Raw genomic sequence first — 13,856 nt, forward strand, 5'->3', positions numbered from 1 at the left:
TTCTGCCACCAGCCCAAGCAGATATCTCCCGGTGGCTGGACTCCTACCAGTCTGCCTGGGCTGAAACAGCGGGAGTGGGGCTGGCAAAACACCAGGCCCCGGTTATAGTCAAGCTCAAGCCTGGAGCTGAACAGGTGCAAATACGGCAGTACCCCATGACCCCCGAGGCCAGAAAAGGAATTCTGCCACACACTCAGTGGTTATTAGATGCCGGGATTCTAACCACTTGCCAGTTCCCATGGAACACCCCCTTGCTACCAGTAAAAAAAAACCCTCACTAAGGATTACTGGCCAGTTCAAGACCTCCAGGAGGTTAATAAGCAGGTAATGGACATACATCCAACTCTGCCAAACCCCTACAACCTCTTGAGCTCACTGGCCCCATCCCAGACCTGGTATACGGTATTAGATTTAAAAGACGCTTTCTTCAGCTTGTCGTTGGCACCCCAGAGCCAGGCCCTGTTTGCCTTCGAGTGGAATGATCCAGAGAGAGGCATCAGTGGACGGCTAACGTGGACCCGCTTGCCACAAGGGTTTAAAAACTCCAACTATCTTTGATGAGGCCCTGCACGAAGACCTGGGTGAGTTCCGCAGGCAGCACCCCAATCTAACTCTCCTCCAGTATGTAGATGACATCCTAGTGGCAGCCACCAACGAACAGCACTGCCTGCAAGGCACGCGAGACTTGCTCGTCACATTGGGGGACCGGGGATATCGAGCATCGGCAAAGAAGGCCCAGATCTGTCAGCAAACTGTAAGTTACCTGGGCTACACCATTAAAGATGGACAGAGGTGGCTCACTGAGGCCAGGAAGCCGACTGTACTTAAGATCCCGACCCCAACAAACCCCAGGCAGGTGCAAGAGTTTTTGGGGTCCACAGGGTTCTGTCGACTTTGGGTACCAGGCTTTGCTGAAATCGCAAAACTGCTCCATGAAGCCATGAGGGAGGGCCACTCCTTTGAATGGAAAACAAAAACAGAACTAGCCTTTCAGAAACTTAAGACTGCTCTGCTCTCTTCCCCTGCTTTGGGACTCCCTGATATTACAAAATCATTTCATCTCTATGTAGATGAACATAAAGGAATAGCCAAGAGGGTGCTGACCCAGCCTCTGGGGCCCTGGAACCACCCAGTAGCATATTTATCAAAGAAACTAGAACCAGTAGCGTCAGGATGGCCCCCCTGCCTCCGCATCCTGGCAGCCACTGCGCTGCTAGTAAAGGATGCAAACAAACTCACCCTGGGGCAGGAAGTGTTGCTGACCACGTCCCAAACCATTGAGGGGGTCTTGAAACAACCCTGGACCGGTGGATGAGCAATGCACATCTAACACACTATCAGAGCTTGTTGCTAAACCCACCGCGACTCTGGTTCTTGCCCAGCACTGCCTTAAATCCCGCCACTTTCCTGCCCAACCCGGATGTGGAGACAACACTCCACAATTGCTAGGATACCCTAGCCCAAGTCCACAGCACGCGCCAAGACCTGACCGACCAACCTCTGTGGGACGCGGAGGGAAACCTGGTTCACGGATGGAAGCAGCTTCATTAAAGATGGGGGGTGGCGGTGGTCTCCGAGACAGGTACACTTTGGGCTGGACCTCTTCCAGCCAGAATCACTGCTCAATGGGCTGAATTAATTGCCCTCACCAAGGCTTTAGTTCTAGGCCAAGGAAAAAAACTTAATATCTATACTGACAGTCAGTACACGTTCACCACCGCTCACGTACACGGGGCCATCTACCAGGAGAGGGGGTTGTTGACAGAAGGGAGGACCATTAAAAACAATGAAGAAATATTAGACTTATTAGCCGCCATCTGGCTGCCAAAAAAGTTAGCCATCATCCATTGTCCAGGACATCAAAAGCCTACTACTCAGGTGGCAAAGGGTAATCATTAGGCAGACAAAGCCATCAGAAGTGCAGCCCTCAGAGCCACACAGGCTTTGACAGTTAACTTACCCGACACTGGGCCTCTAGTCCTGCCAGAAGAGCCTGAATACACCCATGAGGACTTGGCATGGATCCGCACATAACCCCTCCCAGAATAATGGCTGGTGGCCCATAGCCGATGGGAAACTATCCTCCCTGCGCAACTGGGACTAGACATCTTGCAGCGCATGCACCAGGCAACCCATATGGGCAGCAGGAAGTTAAGAGATCTAGTCCAACATGCACAGATTAAGATTGAGCAAATGGATACAAAAGTGGACCAGATAGTAAATGCTTGCAAAGCTTGCCAGCTCACTAATGCCCGAGCCGGGCTTAAGACTCAAGGCACCCTCATCCCAGGGATGCAAGGCTGGTTTAACAAACGCAAGTCTATAAACGTTATCCACCATATTAACAGAGGCAAAAATAAACATCACATGATCCTCTCAATAGATGCAGAAAAAGCATTTGATAAAATCCAGCATCCTTTTCTAATTAGAACACTGAAGACTATAGGCATAGGTGGCACATTTCTAAAACTGATTGAAGCTATCTATGACAAACCCACAGCCAATATTTTACTGAATGGAGTAAAACTGAAAGCTTTTCCTCTTAGAACTGGAACCAGACAAGGTTGTCCTCTGTCACCTTTACTATTCAACGTAGTGCTGGAAGTTCTAGCCAATACAATTAGGCAAGACAAGGACATAAAGGGAATCCAAATGGGAGCAGAGGAGGTCAAACTCTCCCTCTTTGCTGACAACATGATCTTATACTTAGAGAACCCCAAAGACTCAACCACAAGACTCCTAGAAGTCATCAAAAAATACAGTAATGTTTCAGGATATAAAAATCAATGTCCACTAGTCAGTAGCCTTTGTGTACACCAATAACAGTCAAGATGAGAAGCTAATTAAGGACACAACTCCCTTCACCACAGTTTCAAAGAAAATGAAATACCTAGGAGTATACCCAACGAAGGAGGTGAAGGACCTCTATAAAGAAAACTATGAAATCCTCAGAAAGGAAATAGCAGAGGATATTAACAAATGGAAGAACATACCATGCTCATGGATGGGAAGAATCAACATTGTTAAAATGTCTATACTTCCCAAAGCAATCTACCTATTCAATGCCATTCCTATCAAAATACCAACATCGTACTTTCAAGATTTGGAAAAAATGATTCTGCGTTTTGTATGGAACCGGAAAAAAACCCATATAGCTAAGGCAGTTCTCTGTAACAAAAATAAAGCTGGGGGCATCAGCATACCAGATTTTAGTCTGTACTACAAAGCCATAGTGCTCAAGACAGCATGGTACTGGCACAAAAACAGAGACATAGACACTTGGAATCGAATTGAAAACCAAGAAATGAAACTAACATCTTACAACCACCTAATCTTTGATAAACCAAACAAGAACATACCTTGGGGGAAAGACTCCCTATTCAATAAATGGTGTTGGGAGAACTGGATGTCTACATGTCAAAGACTGAAACTGGACCCACACCTTTCCCCACTCACAAAAATTGATTCAAGATGGATAAAGGACTTAAACTTAAGGCATGAAACAATAAAAATCCTCCAAGAAAGCATAGGAAAAACACTGGAAGATATTGGCCTGGGGAAAGACTTCATGAAGAAGACTGCCATGGCAATTGCAACAACAACAAAAATAAACAAATGGGACTTCATTAAACTGAAAAGCTTCTGTACAGCTAAGGAGACAATAACCAAAGCAAAGAGACAACCCACACAATGGGAAAGGATATTTGCATATTTTCAATCAGACAAAAGCTTGATAACTAGGATCTATAGAGAACTCAAATTAATCCACATGAAAAAAGCCAACAATCCCTTATATCAATGGGCAAGAGACATGAATAGAACTTTCTCTAAAGATGACAGACGAATGGCTAACAAACACATGAAAAAATGTTCATCATCTCTATATATTAGAGAAATGCAAATCAAAACAACCCTGAGATATCATCTAACCCCAGTGAGAATGGCCCACATCACAAAATCTCAAAACTGCAGATGCTGGCGTGGATGTGGAGAGAAGGGAACACTTTTACACTGCTGGTGGGACTGCAAACTAGTACAACCTTTCTGGAAGGAAGTATGGAGAAACCTCAAAGCACTCAAGCTAGACCTCCCATTTGATCCTGCAATCCCATTACTGGGCATCTACCCAGAAGGAAAGAAATTCTTTTATCATAAGGACACTTGTACTAGACTGTTTATTGCAGCTCAATTTACAATCGCCAAAATGTGGAAACAGCCTAAATGCCCACCAACCCAGGAATGGATTAACAAGCTGTGGTATATGTATACCATGGAATACTATTCAGCCATTAAAAAAAATGGAGACTTTACATCCTTCGTATTAACCTGGATGGACGTGGAAGACATTATTCTTAGTAAAGCATCACAAGAATGGAGAAGCATGAATCCTATGTACTCAATTTTGATATGAGGAGAACTAATGACAATTATGGTTATGGGGGGGAAACAGAAAGAGGGAAGGAGGGAGGTGGGGGGGCCTTGGTGTGTGTCACACTTTATGGGGGCAAGACATGATTGCAAGAGGGACTTTACCTAACAATTGCAATCAGTGTAACCTGGCTTATTGTACCCTCAATGAATCCCCAACAATAAAAAAAAAAAAAAAAAAAGACTCAAGGCACCCGTACAAGAGGGACCAAGCCTGATGCGTATCGGGAAGTGGACTTCACAGAGATTAAGCCTGGTCAGTATGGGTACAAATATCTCTTAGTCTTTATAGATACATTCTCAGGGTGGGTGGAGGCCTTCCCCACCAAAAAACAAAACCATGCAAATAGTGGCAAAAAAGCTGCTTGAGGACATTCTTCCCCGGTATGGACTGCCAGCTTTAATCGGCTCAGACAATGGGCCAGCCTTTACTTCTCAGATAACTCAGGGGTTACCACTGGGAACAACCTGGAAATTACATTGTGCGTATAGGCCCCAGAGCTCAGGACAAGTAGAAAGAATGAATAGAACCTTAAAAGAGACCTTAACTAAATTAATCCTGGAGTCTAGCACAGACTAGGTGACTCTCCTTTACTTTGCCTTATATAGGGTTAGAAATTCCCCCTATACCCTAGGTCTCACCCTATGAAATTCTCTATGGGAGGACCCCCCTATTATTCCAAATAACTACATAGATCTCTTAACGGAGGCGAATGATGAAGATTTTCTCCTTTCCCTCCACTGTTACCAGCAGGTTCAAAAAGAGAACTGGAACCGCCGAGTGCCACCTACGCGGCGGGTCCAATTCCAGAGCCTCACAAGTTCCGGCCAGGGGACTGGGTCTATGTCAAAAGACACCGGCAGGAAACTCTCGAGCCCCGGTGGAAAGGGCCTTACACTGTGATCCTGACCCAAGGACATTGAGGACATTCTCACTCAAGATCAACGGCATCACCGTGGGGGTCCATCACACCCACGTCCGGTTGGCAGACCCGTTTGCCATCAGAGAGGATTACACTCCACAGTGGAAGCTCGAGAAAAACCCTGTCAACCTGCTCAAACTCAAATTCAAGTGTCCAGCACAAACACCCTGATGACAACCCTGACTCTCTTATTAACTGTATGTGCCCCTCCCTTGCTTAAGTTCATGCGAAGTCCTCAGCAGCCCATACCAACCTTTTAACATCACCTGGCAAATCCTGGGAGGAGCCAAGGGGGCAATTCTAAACCAGACCTGGGGCTTACACCCTCAGGGCAACTGATATCCAGATCTACAGGTAGACTTAGACGATTTAATTGGAACCACTGGGTAGGATACCAGTCAATATTATGTGTGTCCCGGTTACGGGGTAGACAAGTGTGGCGGAGCTGAGCATTTTTTTCTGCCGAGCTTGGAGTTGCGTCTCCATGGGCAACATCATGTGGAATCCCCCTTACAAAAGGGACCTCATTACAGATCTTGCTGGCCACCCGGAGCGTGGAGCCCTTCAGATCAACTCTGCGACCCCATCCTCATCAGATTCACGGCAGGAGGGAAAAAGGCAGTAGGATGGGAATGGGGAAAGACTTGGGGAATTTGCCTGTATGACAGCGTTCGGTTGCCCTACAGGGACAAAGGGGGTACGTTCACCTTAAAAGTTATTTATTCTGCCCCCAACTCAGGCCCCTTTTCAGCTGTTGGTCCTAACACGGTTTTGCAACCGCACCCACCAGTCCTGGCTACGCCACCCCCACTCCCCGCCTCTACGCCCTCTACTCTCCTCTCTCCTAGCCCCTTTCTCAGCCCCTCACCAGGCCCCTGACCCTATTTGGGATCTTCTCATTAGCATCTATCAGGTACTTAATCACGGCCAGAGTTGACTAACGCATGTTGGCTTTGCCTTGATGTGAGACCCCCCCTACTATGAGGGCATAGGCCTCCAAGACAGCTTTACTCCTGGTGAGGCCGCAGCTTGCAGCTGGCATCAGCATTGTCGCCCTCTCCTTACCCTCCAATCAGTCTCAGGGAAGGGAACTTGCCTAGGATGGGTGCCCACCTCCCACAGGCACCTATGTAACATCTATCAGTGGAACAGAATCGGGTATCTACTGCCCCCCAAAGATGCCTGGTGGGCTTGCTCCACGGGTCTGGCTCTGTGCATACATTCAGGAGTTTTAAATGCAACCAAAGATTATTGTGTCCTTGTGCAACTAATACCTAGATTAATCTACCATGAGCAAGAGACTGCTTTTCAGAGATTTGAAAGCACAAGCTTTCATTTCAAAAGGGAACCGGTGATGGCACTCACCATCTCTGCCCTGTTAGGACTGGGGTTAGCAGGGGCAGGCACTGGGATCTCAGCTCTAGGCCTCCAAGATAAAAACTATGGGGCACTGGGCGGCACCTGTGGCTCAGTGAGTAGGGTGCCGGCCCCATATGCCAAGGGTGGTGGGTTCAAGCCCAGCCCCGGCCAAACTGCAACAACAAAAAAATAGCCGGGAGTTGTGGCAGGCGCCTGTAGTCCCAGCTGCTCGGGAGGCTGAGGCAAGAGAATCACATAAGCCCAAGAGCTGGAGGTTGCTGTGAGCCGTGTGATGCCACGGCACTCTACCGAGGGTAGTAAAGTGAGACTCTGTCTCTACAAAAAAAAAAAACTATGGGGCGCTAAGAGCAGCCATCGATCTAGATATAGAGAGGATAGAAAAGTCCATTACTCTACTTCAGGACTCCCTCACTTCCCTCTCCGAAGTAGTGCTCCAGAACCGGAGGGGACTCAATTTGTTGTTCCTGCAACAAGGGGGATTGTGTGCTGCTCTGGGCAAGGAATGCTGTTTTTATGCTGACCATTCTGGAGTAGTTAAAGAACCCATGACCCTGGTACGGGAAGGATTACAGAAACGCAGACACGAAAGAGAGCTAACTCAGAGTTGGTGTGAGGCTATGGTTAATTGGTCCTCATGGCTCACCACCCATATTTCTGCCATAGCTGGACCCCTAATTCTGCTCTTACTAGCCTTAACAATAGGACCATGTATAATTAACAAACTTATAAGGTTTATAAAAGAACGAGTGGGAACAGTGCAACTAATGGTTCTCAGAGCCCAGTATCAGCCCTTGAGCTCACCTGAGCGTCTCAGACTCACCACTGAGGCCACTGAGGTCCCATAATTTGGTCCTCCTAGTAACAATGAGAAGCGGGAGATGAAGGACCCATCGACGCCATTCATCATTTCAGGCTTTTGTCCTCCATTTTAAAGACAACCTGAAAATCCTTTGTCTCGTTTCTTAGTAAACCACACCTCTCCTACTTCCCGAAGTGCACCCACCTCCCAACCATTGAGACTGGCAGGATCCTATCAGTTTTGAATTCTAGTATACGCATAAGAAATAATCAATCCAGGGCAGCGCCTGTGGCTCAGTCGGTAGGGCGCCGGCCCCATATACCGAGGGTGACGGGTTCAAGCCCGGCCCTGGCCAAACTGCAACCAAAAAATAGCCAGGCGTTGTGGCGGGCGCCTGTAGTCCCAGCTACTCGGGAGGCTGAGGCAAGAGAATTGCTTAAGCCCAGGAGTTGGAGGTTGCTGTGAGCTGTGTGAGGCCACAGCACTCTAGGGCCATAAAGTGAGACTCTGTCTCTACAAAAAAAATAAATAAATAATAATCAATCCAAAGGTCAAGCTTTGTTTCCCACGCCCCTCATCCCATATCCACTGCATAAAAACACTGTGCGCGACAAGCATAGGGCTCCGGCCCCAGTTGCGTCTGGGGGAACGCCGACAGCCCTGGCTCAAGAGCCTGAATAAACACCCTCGTGTGATTTGTATCAATGTCTGGCTCTCTCGTATGGTCATTGGGGATTCCAATTCTCAGGTGCAACAGGAGAAATGTTAAAATAGTAAAGCCACTTTGTAAAACTGGATAGTCCTCAAATATTAAAACATAGAGGTACTGTATGACTCAGCAATTCCACTCACAGGTATACACATACGCAAGAGAAGAATGAAAACAAATGTTCACATAAAAACTTAAAACATGGGCTCGGTGCCTGGAGCTCAGCAGCCAGAGCTCCAGCTACATACACCAGAGCTGGCGGGTTTGACTCTAGCCCGGCCGCCAAACAACAATGACGGCTGCAACCAAAAAATAGCCGGGCATTATGGCAGGCACCTGTAGTCCCAGCTACTTGGGAGACAGAGGCAGAAGAATCGTTTGAGCCCAAAAGTTGGAGGTTGCCGTGAGCTGTGATGCCACAGCACTCTACCCAGGGCGACGGCTTGAGGCTCTGTTTCCAAAAAAAGAGAGAGAGTAAAGAAAAACAATAGCTGGGCGTTGTGGTGGGTGCCTGTAGTCCCAGCTACTTGGGAGGCTGAGGCAAGAGAATCACTTAAGCTCAAGAGTTGGAAGTTGCTGTGAGCTGTGACTTCACCACATTCTACCCAGGGTGACAGCCTGAGACTGTGACTCCAAAAAAAAACTTAAAACATGAAGAAAATTCATAGCAGTATTATTCATAATAGCCAAACAGTGAAAACCACCTAATAACTGACAAAATATGGTATGTTCATACAACAGATTACGATTCAACAATAAAAATGAACTCATGGGGCAGCACCTGCAGCTCAACGGAGTAGGGCACCAGCCCCATATGCTGGAGGTGGCAGATTCAAACTCAGACCCGGCCAAAAACCACAAAACAAAACAAAAAAAAAGAACTCACACACACACGCGACATGTAACATGCTAAGTGAAAGAAGTCAAACATAAAAGACGACCTAATTCTTTGATTCCATTCATATGAAATGTCCAGAAATACAAATTTCTAGAGATAGAAAATAGATTAGTGGTTGCCAAGGACTGGGAGGAAGGGGAAAGGGAAAATAACTGATAATGAATAGTTTCTTTTTAGGGTAATGAAAATGTTCTAAAATTGATTGTGGTGGCAGCTGTAGACTCTAAATACACTAAACACCAACAAACTATGCATTTTAAACGGGTACACTGTATGGTATGTAGGTTATAGCACTATTTAAGAAAAACTATATGGGGGGCGCCTGTAGCTCAAGCGGCTAAGGCGCAAGCCACATACAGCCAGTGTTGTGGCAGGCACCTGTAGTCCCAGCTACTTGGGAGGCTGAGGCAAGGCAATCACTTAAGCCCAAGAGTTTGAGGTGGCTGTGAGTTGTGATATCACAGCACTCTACCCAGGGCAATATATGAGACTCTGTCTCAAAAAAACAAAATTTTTTAAGACAAAGAAACCAGAAGACTTAAAACAATCTTGGCAAGAATAAAATGAGACACTCCTCAATAAGATGTAGGGTACAGTTATAATAATCAAGAAAGTGTGATACTTGAGCAAAGCAGAAACATACACCAATGGAACAGAAGAGAATCCTAATGTATATTCAACTGATTTTTGAGAAATGGGTAAAAACAATTCAATGGAAAAAAAGGACAGTCTTTCAATAAATAGTATTGGAACAACTGAACATCTGCCAGTGGGGGCGGGGAGCGAGACCCCCATCACTACTAAAAATAGAAAAACTGAAGCAAGAGGATCACTTGTGCCTAAGATTTGGAGGTTGCTGTGAGCTATGATGCTACAGCACTCTACCCAGTGCAACAGCTTGAGACTCTGTCTCAAAAAAAAAAAAAAGACTCCTATCCTAAACCTCATAAACCATATATACAAATTCACAGTGAAGGCCAAGCACAGTGACTCATACCGGTAATCCTAGCACTCTGGGAGGTTGAGGCAGGCGGATTGCCTTAGCTCACAGGTTCGAGACCAGCCTAAGTAAGAGCAAGACTCTGTCTCTAAAAACAGCCAGGCACTGTGGCACCTGTAATCAAGTTACTCAAGAGGCTAAGGCAAGAGAATCGCTTGAGCCCAAGAATTTGAGGTTGCTATGAGCTATGACACCACAGCACTCTACCAAGAGCAACAAAGTGAGACTCTGTCTCAAAAAAAAAAGAATTCACAGTGAATCATGAATTTAAGCATAAAACATAAAACTACAGAACTTTTATAAGAAAACACAGGAGAGGCTCAGCGCCTGTGGCTCAAGAGGCTAAGGCGCCAGCCACATGCACTGAGCTGGCGGGTTCGAATCCAGCCCAGGCCCGCCAAACAACAATGACGGCTGCAACCAAAAAATAGCCAGGCATTGTGGCAGGCACCTGTAGTCCCAGCTACTTGGGAGGCAGAGGCAGGATGTCTAGGTGCTGTACTGATTTTGCCACTTCCGATAAGTCTTACAACTTTTTCAAAATAAAGTTGTTGTTGTTTTCTTAATAACATGAGAGAAGAAAACGGGGGATAAGGGAGAGGTATAGGTGAAATGAGACTGGCCATTAACCTCTAAGTGTAGAAGCTAAGTCAAGGGTATATGTGAGATCATAATACTAGTCTATTTTTCATCTATTTAAATTTTTCCATACTAAAAGGTTAATGAAACATAATAAAGCCAAACACCAAAATATTAACAGCAGTTTCTCTTATTTATCTTTTTGCTAATAGGGATTTTAAGTTTTGCCCATAAAATAAATTTCTTTTGCGCCTGTAGTCCCAGCTACTCGGGAGGCTGAGGCAGGAGAATCGCCTAAGCCCAGGCGTTGGAGGTTGCTGTGAGCTGTGTGACGCCACGGCACTCTACCGAGGGCAATAAAGTGAAACTCTGTCTCTACAAAAAAAAAAATAATAAAAAATAAATTTAAATAAAATAAATTTAAATAAATTTAAATAAAAAATAAATTTTTATTTTTTTTTTTTTTGTAGAGACAGAGTTTCACTTTATTGCCCTCGGTAGAGTGCCGTGGCGTCACACAGCTCACAGCAACCTCCAACGCCTGGGCTTAGGCGATTCTCCTGCCTCAGCCTCCCGAGTAGCTGGGACTACAGGCGCCCGCCACAACGCCCAGCTATTTTTTTTGTTGCAGTTTGGCCGGGGCTGGGTTTGAACTCGCCACCCTCGGCATATGGGGCCGGCGCCCTGCTCACTGAGCCACAGGCGCCGCCCATAAATTTCTTATATAAAACAATTTTTAAAGAAATCTTTGCTCTATTGTCTTTTGTCCTCATTGTTTTATTTATTTATTTATTATTTTTTGCAGTTTTTTTGGCCGGAGCCGGGCTTGAACCTGCCACCCCCGGTATATAGGGCTGGCGCCCTACTCCTTGAGCCACAGGCGCCACCCTGTTTTATCTGTTTTTTTAAAAAGGTAGCACTAGGCTTGGCACCTGTGGCTCAAGCGGCTAAGACACCAGCCACATACACCTGAGCTGGCAGGTTCAAATCCAGCCCAGGCCCGCCAAACAACAATGACGGCTGCAACCAAAAAATAGCCAGGCGTTGTGGCGGGCACCTGTAGTCCCAGCTACTTGGGAGGCAGAGACAGGAGACTCGCTTGAGCCCAGGAATTGGAGGTTGCTCTACCCAGAGGTGACAGCTTGAGGCTCTGTGTCAAAAAAAAAAAAAAAAAGGTGGCACTACAGAAAAATCTTGAATATAAAAAATCCCAGTGATACTTCTTCCTCTGATAACATACTGTTTAATCTGAAAATATTTCATCTACATATCCAATTTACATTTCACCCAATTACATTTCATCTGAAGGTTCCAGTATCTTTTTCTAAAATTAACCAAAGGGATCTTCCTGGAACAGATTTACAATCAGCTCAATAACTCACCTTTATAATGATCCCCACACAACAGAAAAAATGTTTAAGTTCAAGGTACCCTAAAATGTTTTAATATTTTAATTTCATTTGGGTTTGAATTCAGAATTTTGCCCAAGTTATCATAAGGAACTTTACATTGTTTTACAATATTATGTGGGTGGTTCACGCCTGTAATCCTAGCACTCTGGGAGGCTGAGGTGGGTGGACTACTTGAGCTCAAGAGTTTGAGACCAGCTTGAGCAAAGAGCAAGACCCCATCTCTACTAAAAATAGGAAAAACTGAGGCAAGAGGATCGCTTGAGCCTAAGTTAAGGTTGCTATGAGCTATGACGCCATGGCACTCTATCCAGGGTAACAGCTTGAGAATTAAATTAATTGATTAATTACTTTAATTTAATTATATGTAGTCTTTGGCCAGGCCCGTGGTTCATGCCTATAATCCTAGCACTCTGGGAGGTCAAGGCAGGTGGATTACTTGAGCTTAGGAGTTCAAGAACGGCCTGAGCAAGAGTGAGACCCCATCTCTACTAAAAATGAAAAACTGGGCGGTGCCTGTGACTCAGTCGGTAAGGCGCCAGCCTCATATACCGAGGGTGGAGGGTTCAAACCCAGCCCCAGCCAACCTGCAACAAAAAAATAGCTGGGCGTTGTGGCGGGCACCCGTAGTCCCAGCTACTCGGGAGGTTGATTAGGAACCTCCCTAAGCCTAGGAATGGGAGGTTGCTGTGAGCTGTGTGATGCCATGGCACTCTACCGAGGGCCATAAAGTGAGACTCTGTCTCTACAAGAAAAAAAAAAAGAAAAACTGAGGCAAGAGGCTTGGTGCAGGTAGCATGCACCAAGGCTGGCAGGTTCAAACCCAGCCCCAGCCAGCAAAACAATGACAAATGCAACAAAAAAATAGTCAGGCATTGTGGTGGGTGACCGTGATCCTAGCTACTTGAGAGGCTGAGGCAAGAGAATTGCTGGGGTTCAGGAGTATGAGGTTGCTGTGAGCTATGATGCCACAGCTACTCTACCGAGGAAGACAAAGTGAGAGTTTGTCTCCAAAAAAAAAAAAAATTGTACATGGTCTTTTTTAATGTTTCAAATATTTTTTAAAAGGAAGATGGTTTCTGGCTCAGCACCCACAGCACAGTGGTTACAGCGCTGGCCACATATACCGAGGATGGTGGGTTTGAATCCAGCCCAAGCCAACTAAGCAACAATGATAACTACAACAGAAAAACAGCTGGTCATTGTGGCAGGTGCCTATAGTCCCAGCTACTTGGGAGGCTGAGGCAAGAGAATCCCTTGGGGCGGCGCCTGTGGCTCAGTCGGTAGGGCGCCGGCCCCATATACCGAGGGTGGCGGGTTCAAACCCGGCCCCGGCCAAACTGCAAAACCAAAAAATAGCCGGGCGTTGTGGCGGGCGCCTATAGTCCCAGCTACTCGGGAGGCTGAGGCAAGAGAATCGCTTAAGCCCAGGAGTTGGAGGTTGCTGTGAGCTGTGTGAGGCCACGGCACTCTACCGAGGGCCATAAAATGAGACTCTGTCTCTACAAAAAAAAAAAAAAAAAAAGAGAATCCCTTAAGCCCAAGAGTTTGAGGTTGCTGTGAGCTGTGATGTTACAGCACTCTACCGAGGGCAACATAGTAAGACTCTGTCTCAAAATAGATAAATAAAAAGCAGATGTTTCCAGCACTTTGGGAGGTTGAGGCATGAAGATCACTTAAGGGCAGGAGTTCGAGATCAGCTTAGACAACACAGAGAGAACCTGTGCCTAT

At 46.2% G+C, this 13,856-nt stretch overlaps 1 protein-coding gene across 4 annotated transcripts in view; it reads right to left on the reverse strand.

The window, feature by feature from the left end:
* The window catches only part of ZNF148 (zinc finger protein 148), a 215,311-nt gene that overhangs the window by 178,543 nt on the left and 22,912 nt on the right, over positions 1–13,856 (reverse strand). The window lies entirely within an intron of this gene.

Source organism: Nycticebus coucang, chromosome 16, assembly GCF_027406575.1.
Source record: "Nycticebus coucang isolate mNycCou1 chromosome 16, mNycCou1.pri, whole genome shotgun sequence".
NCBI classification, from domain to species: Eukaryota; Metazoa; Chordata; class Mammalia; order Primates; family Lorisidae; genus Nycticebus; species Nycticebus coucang.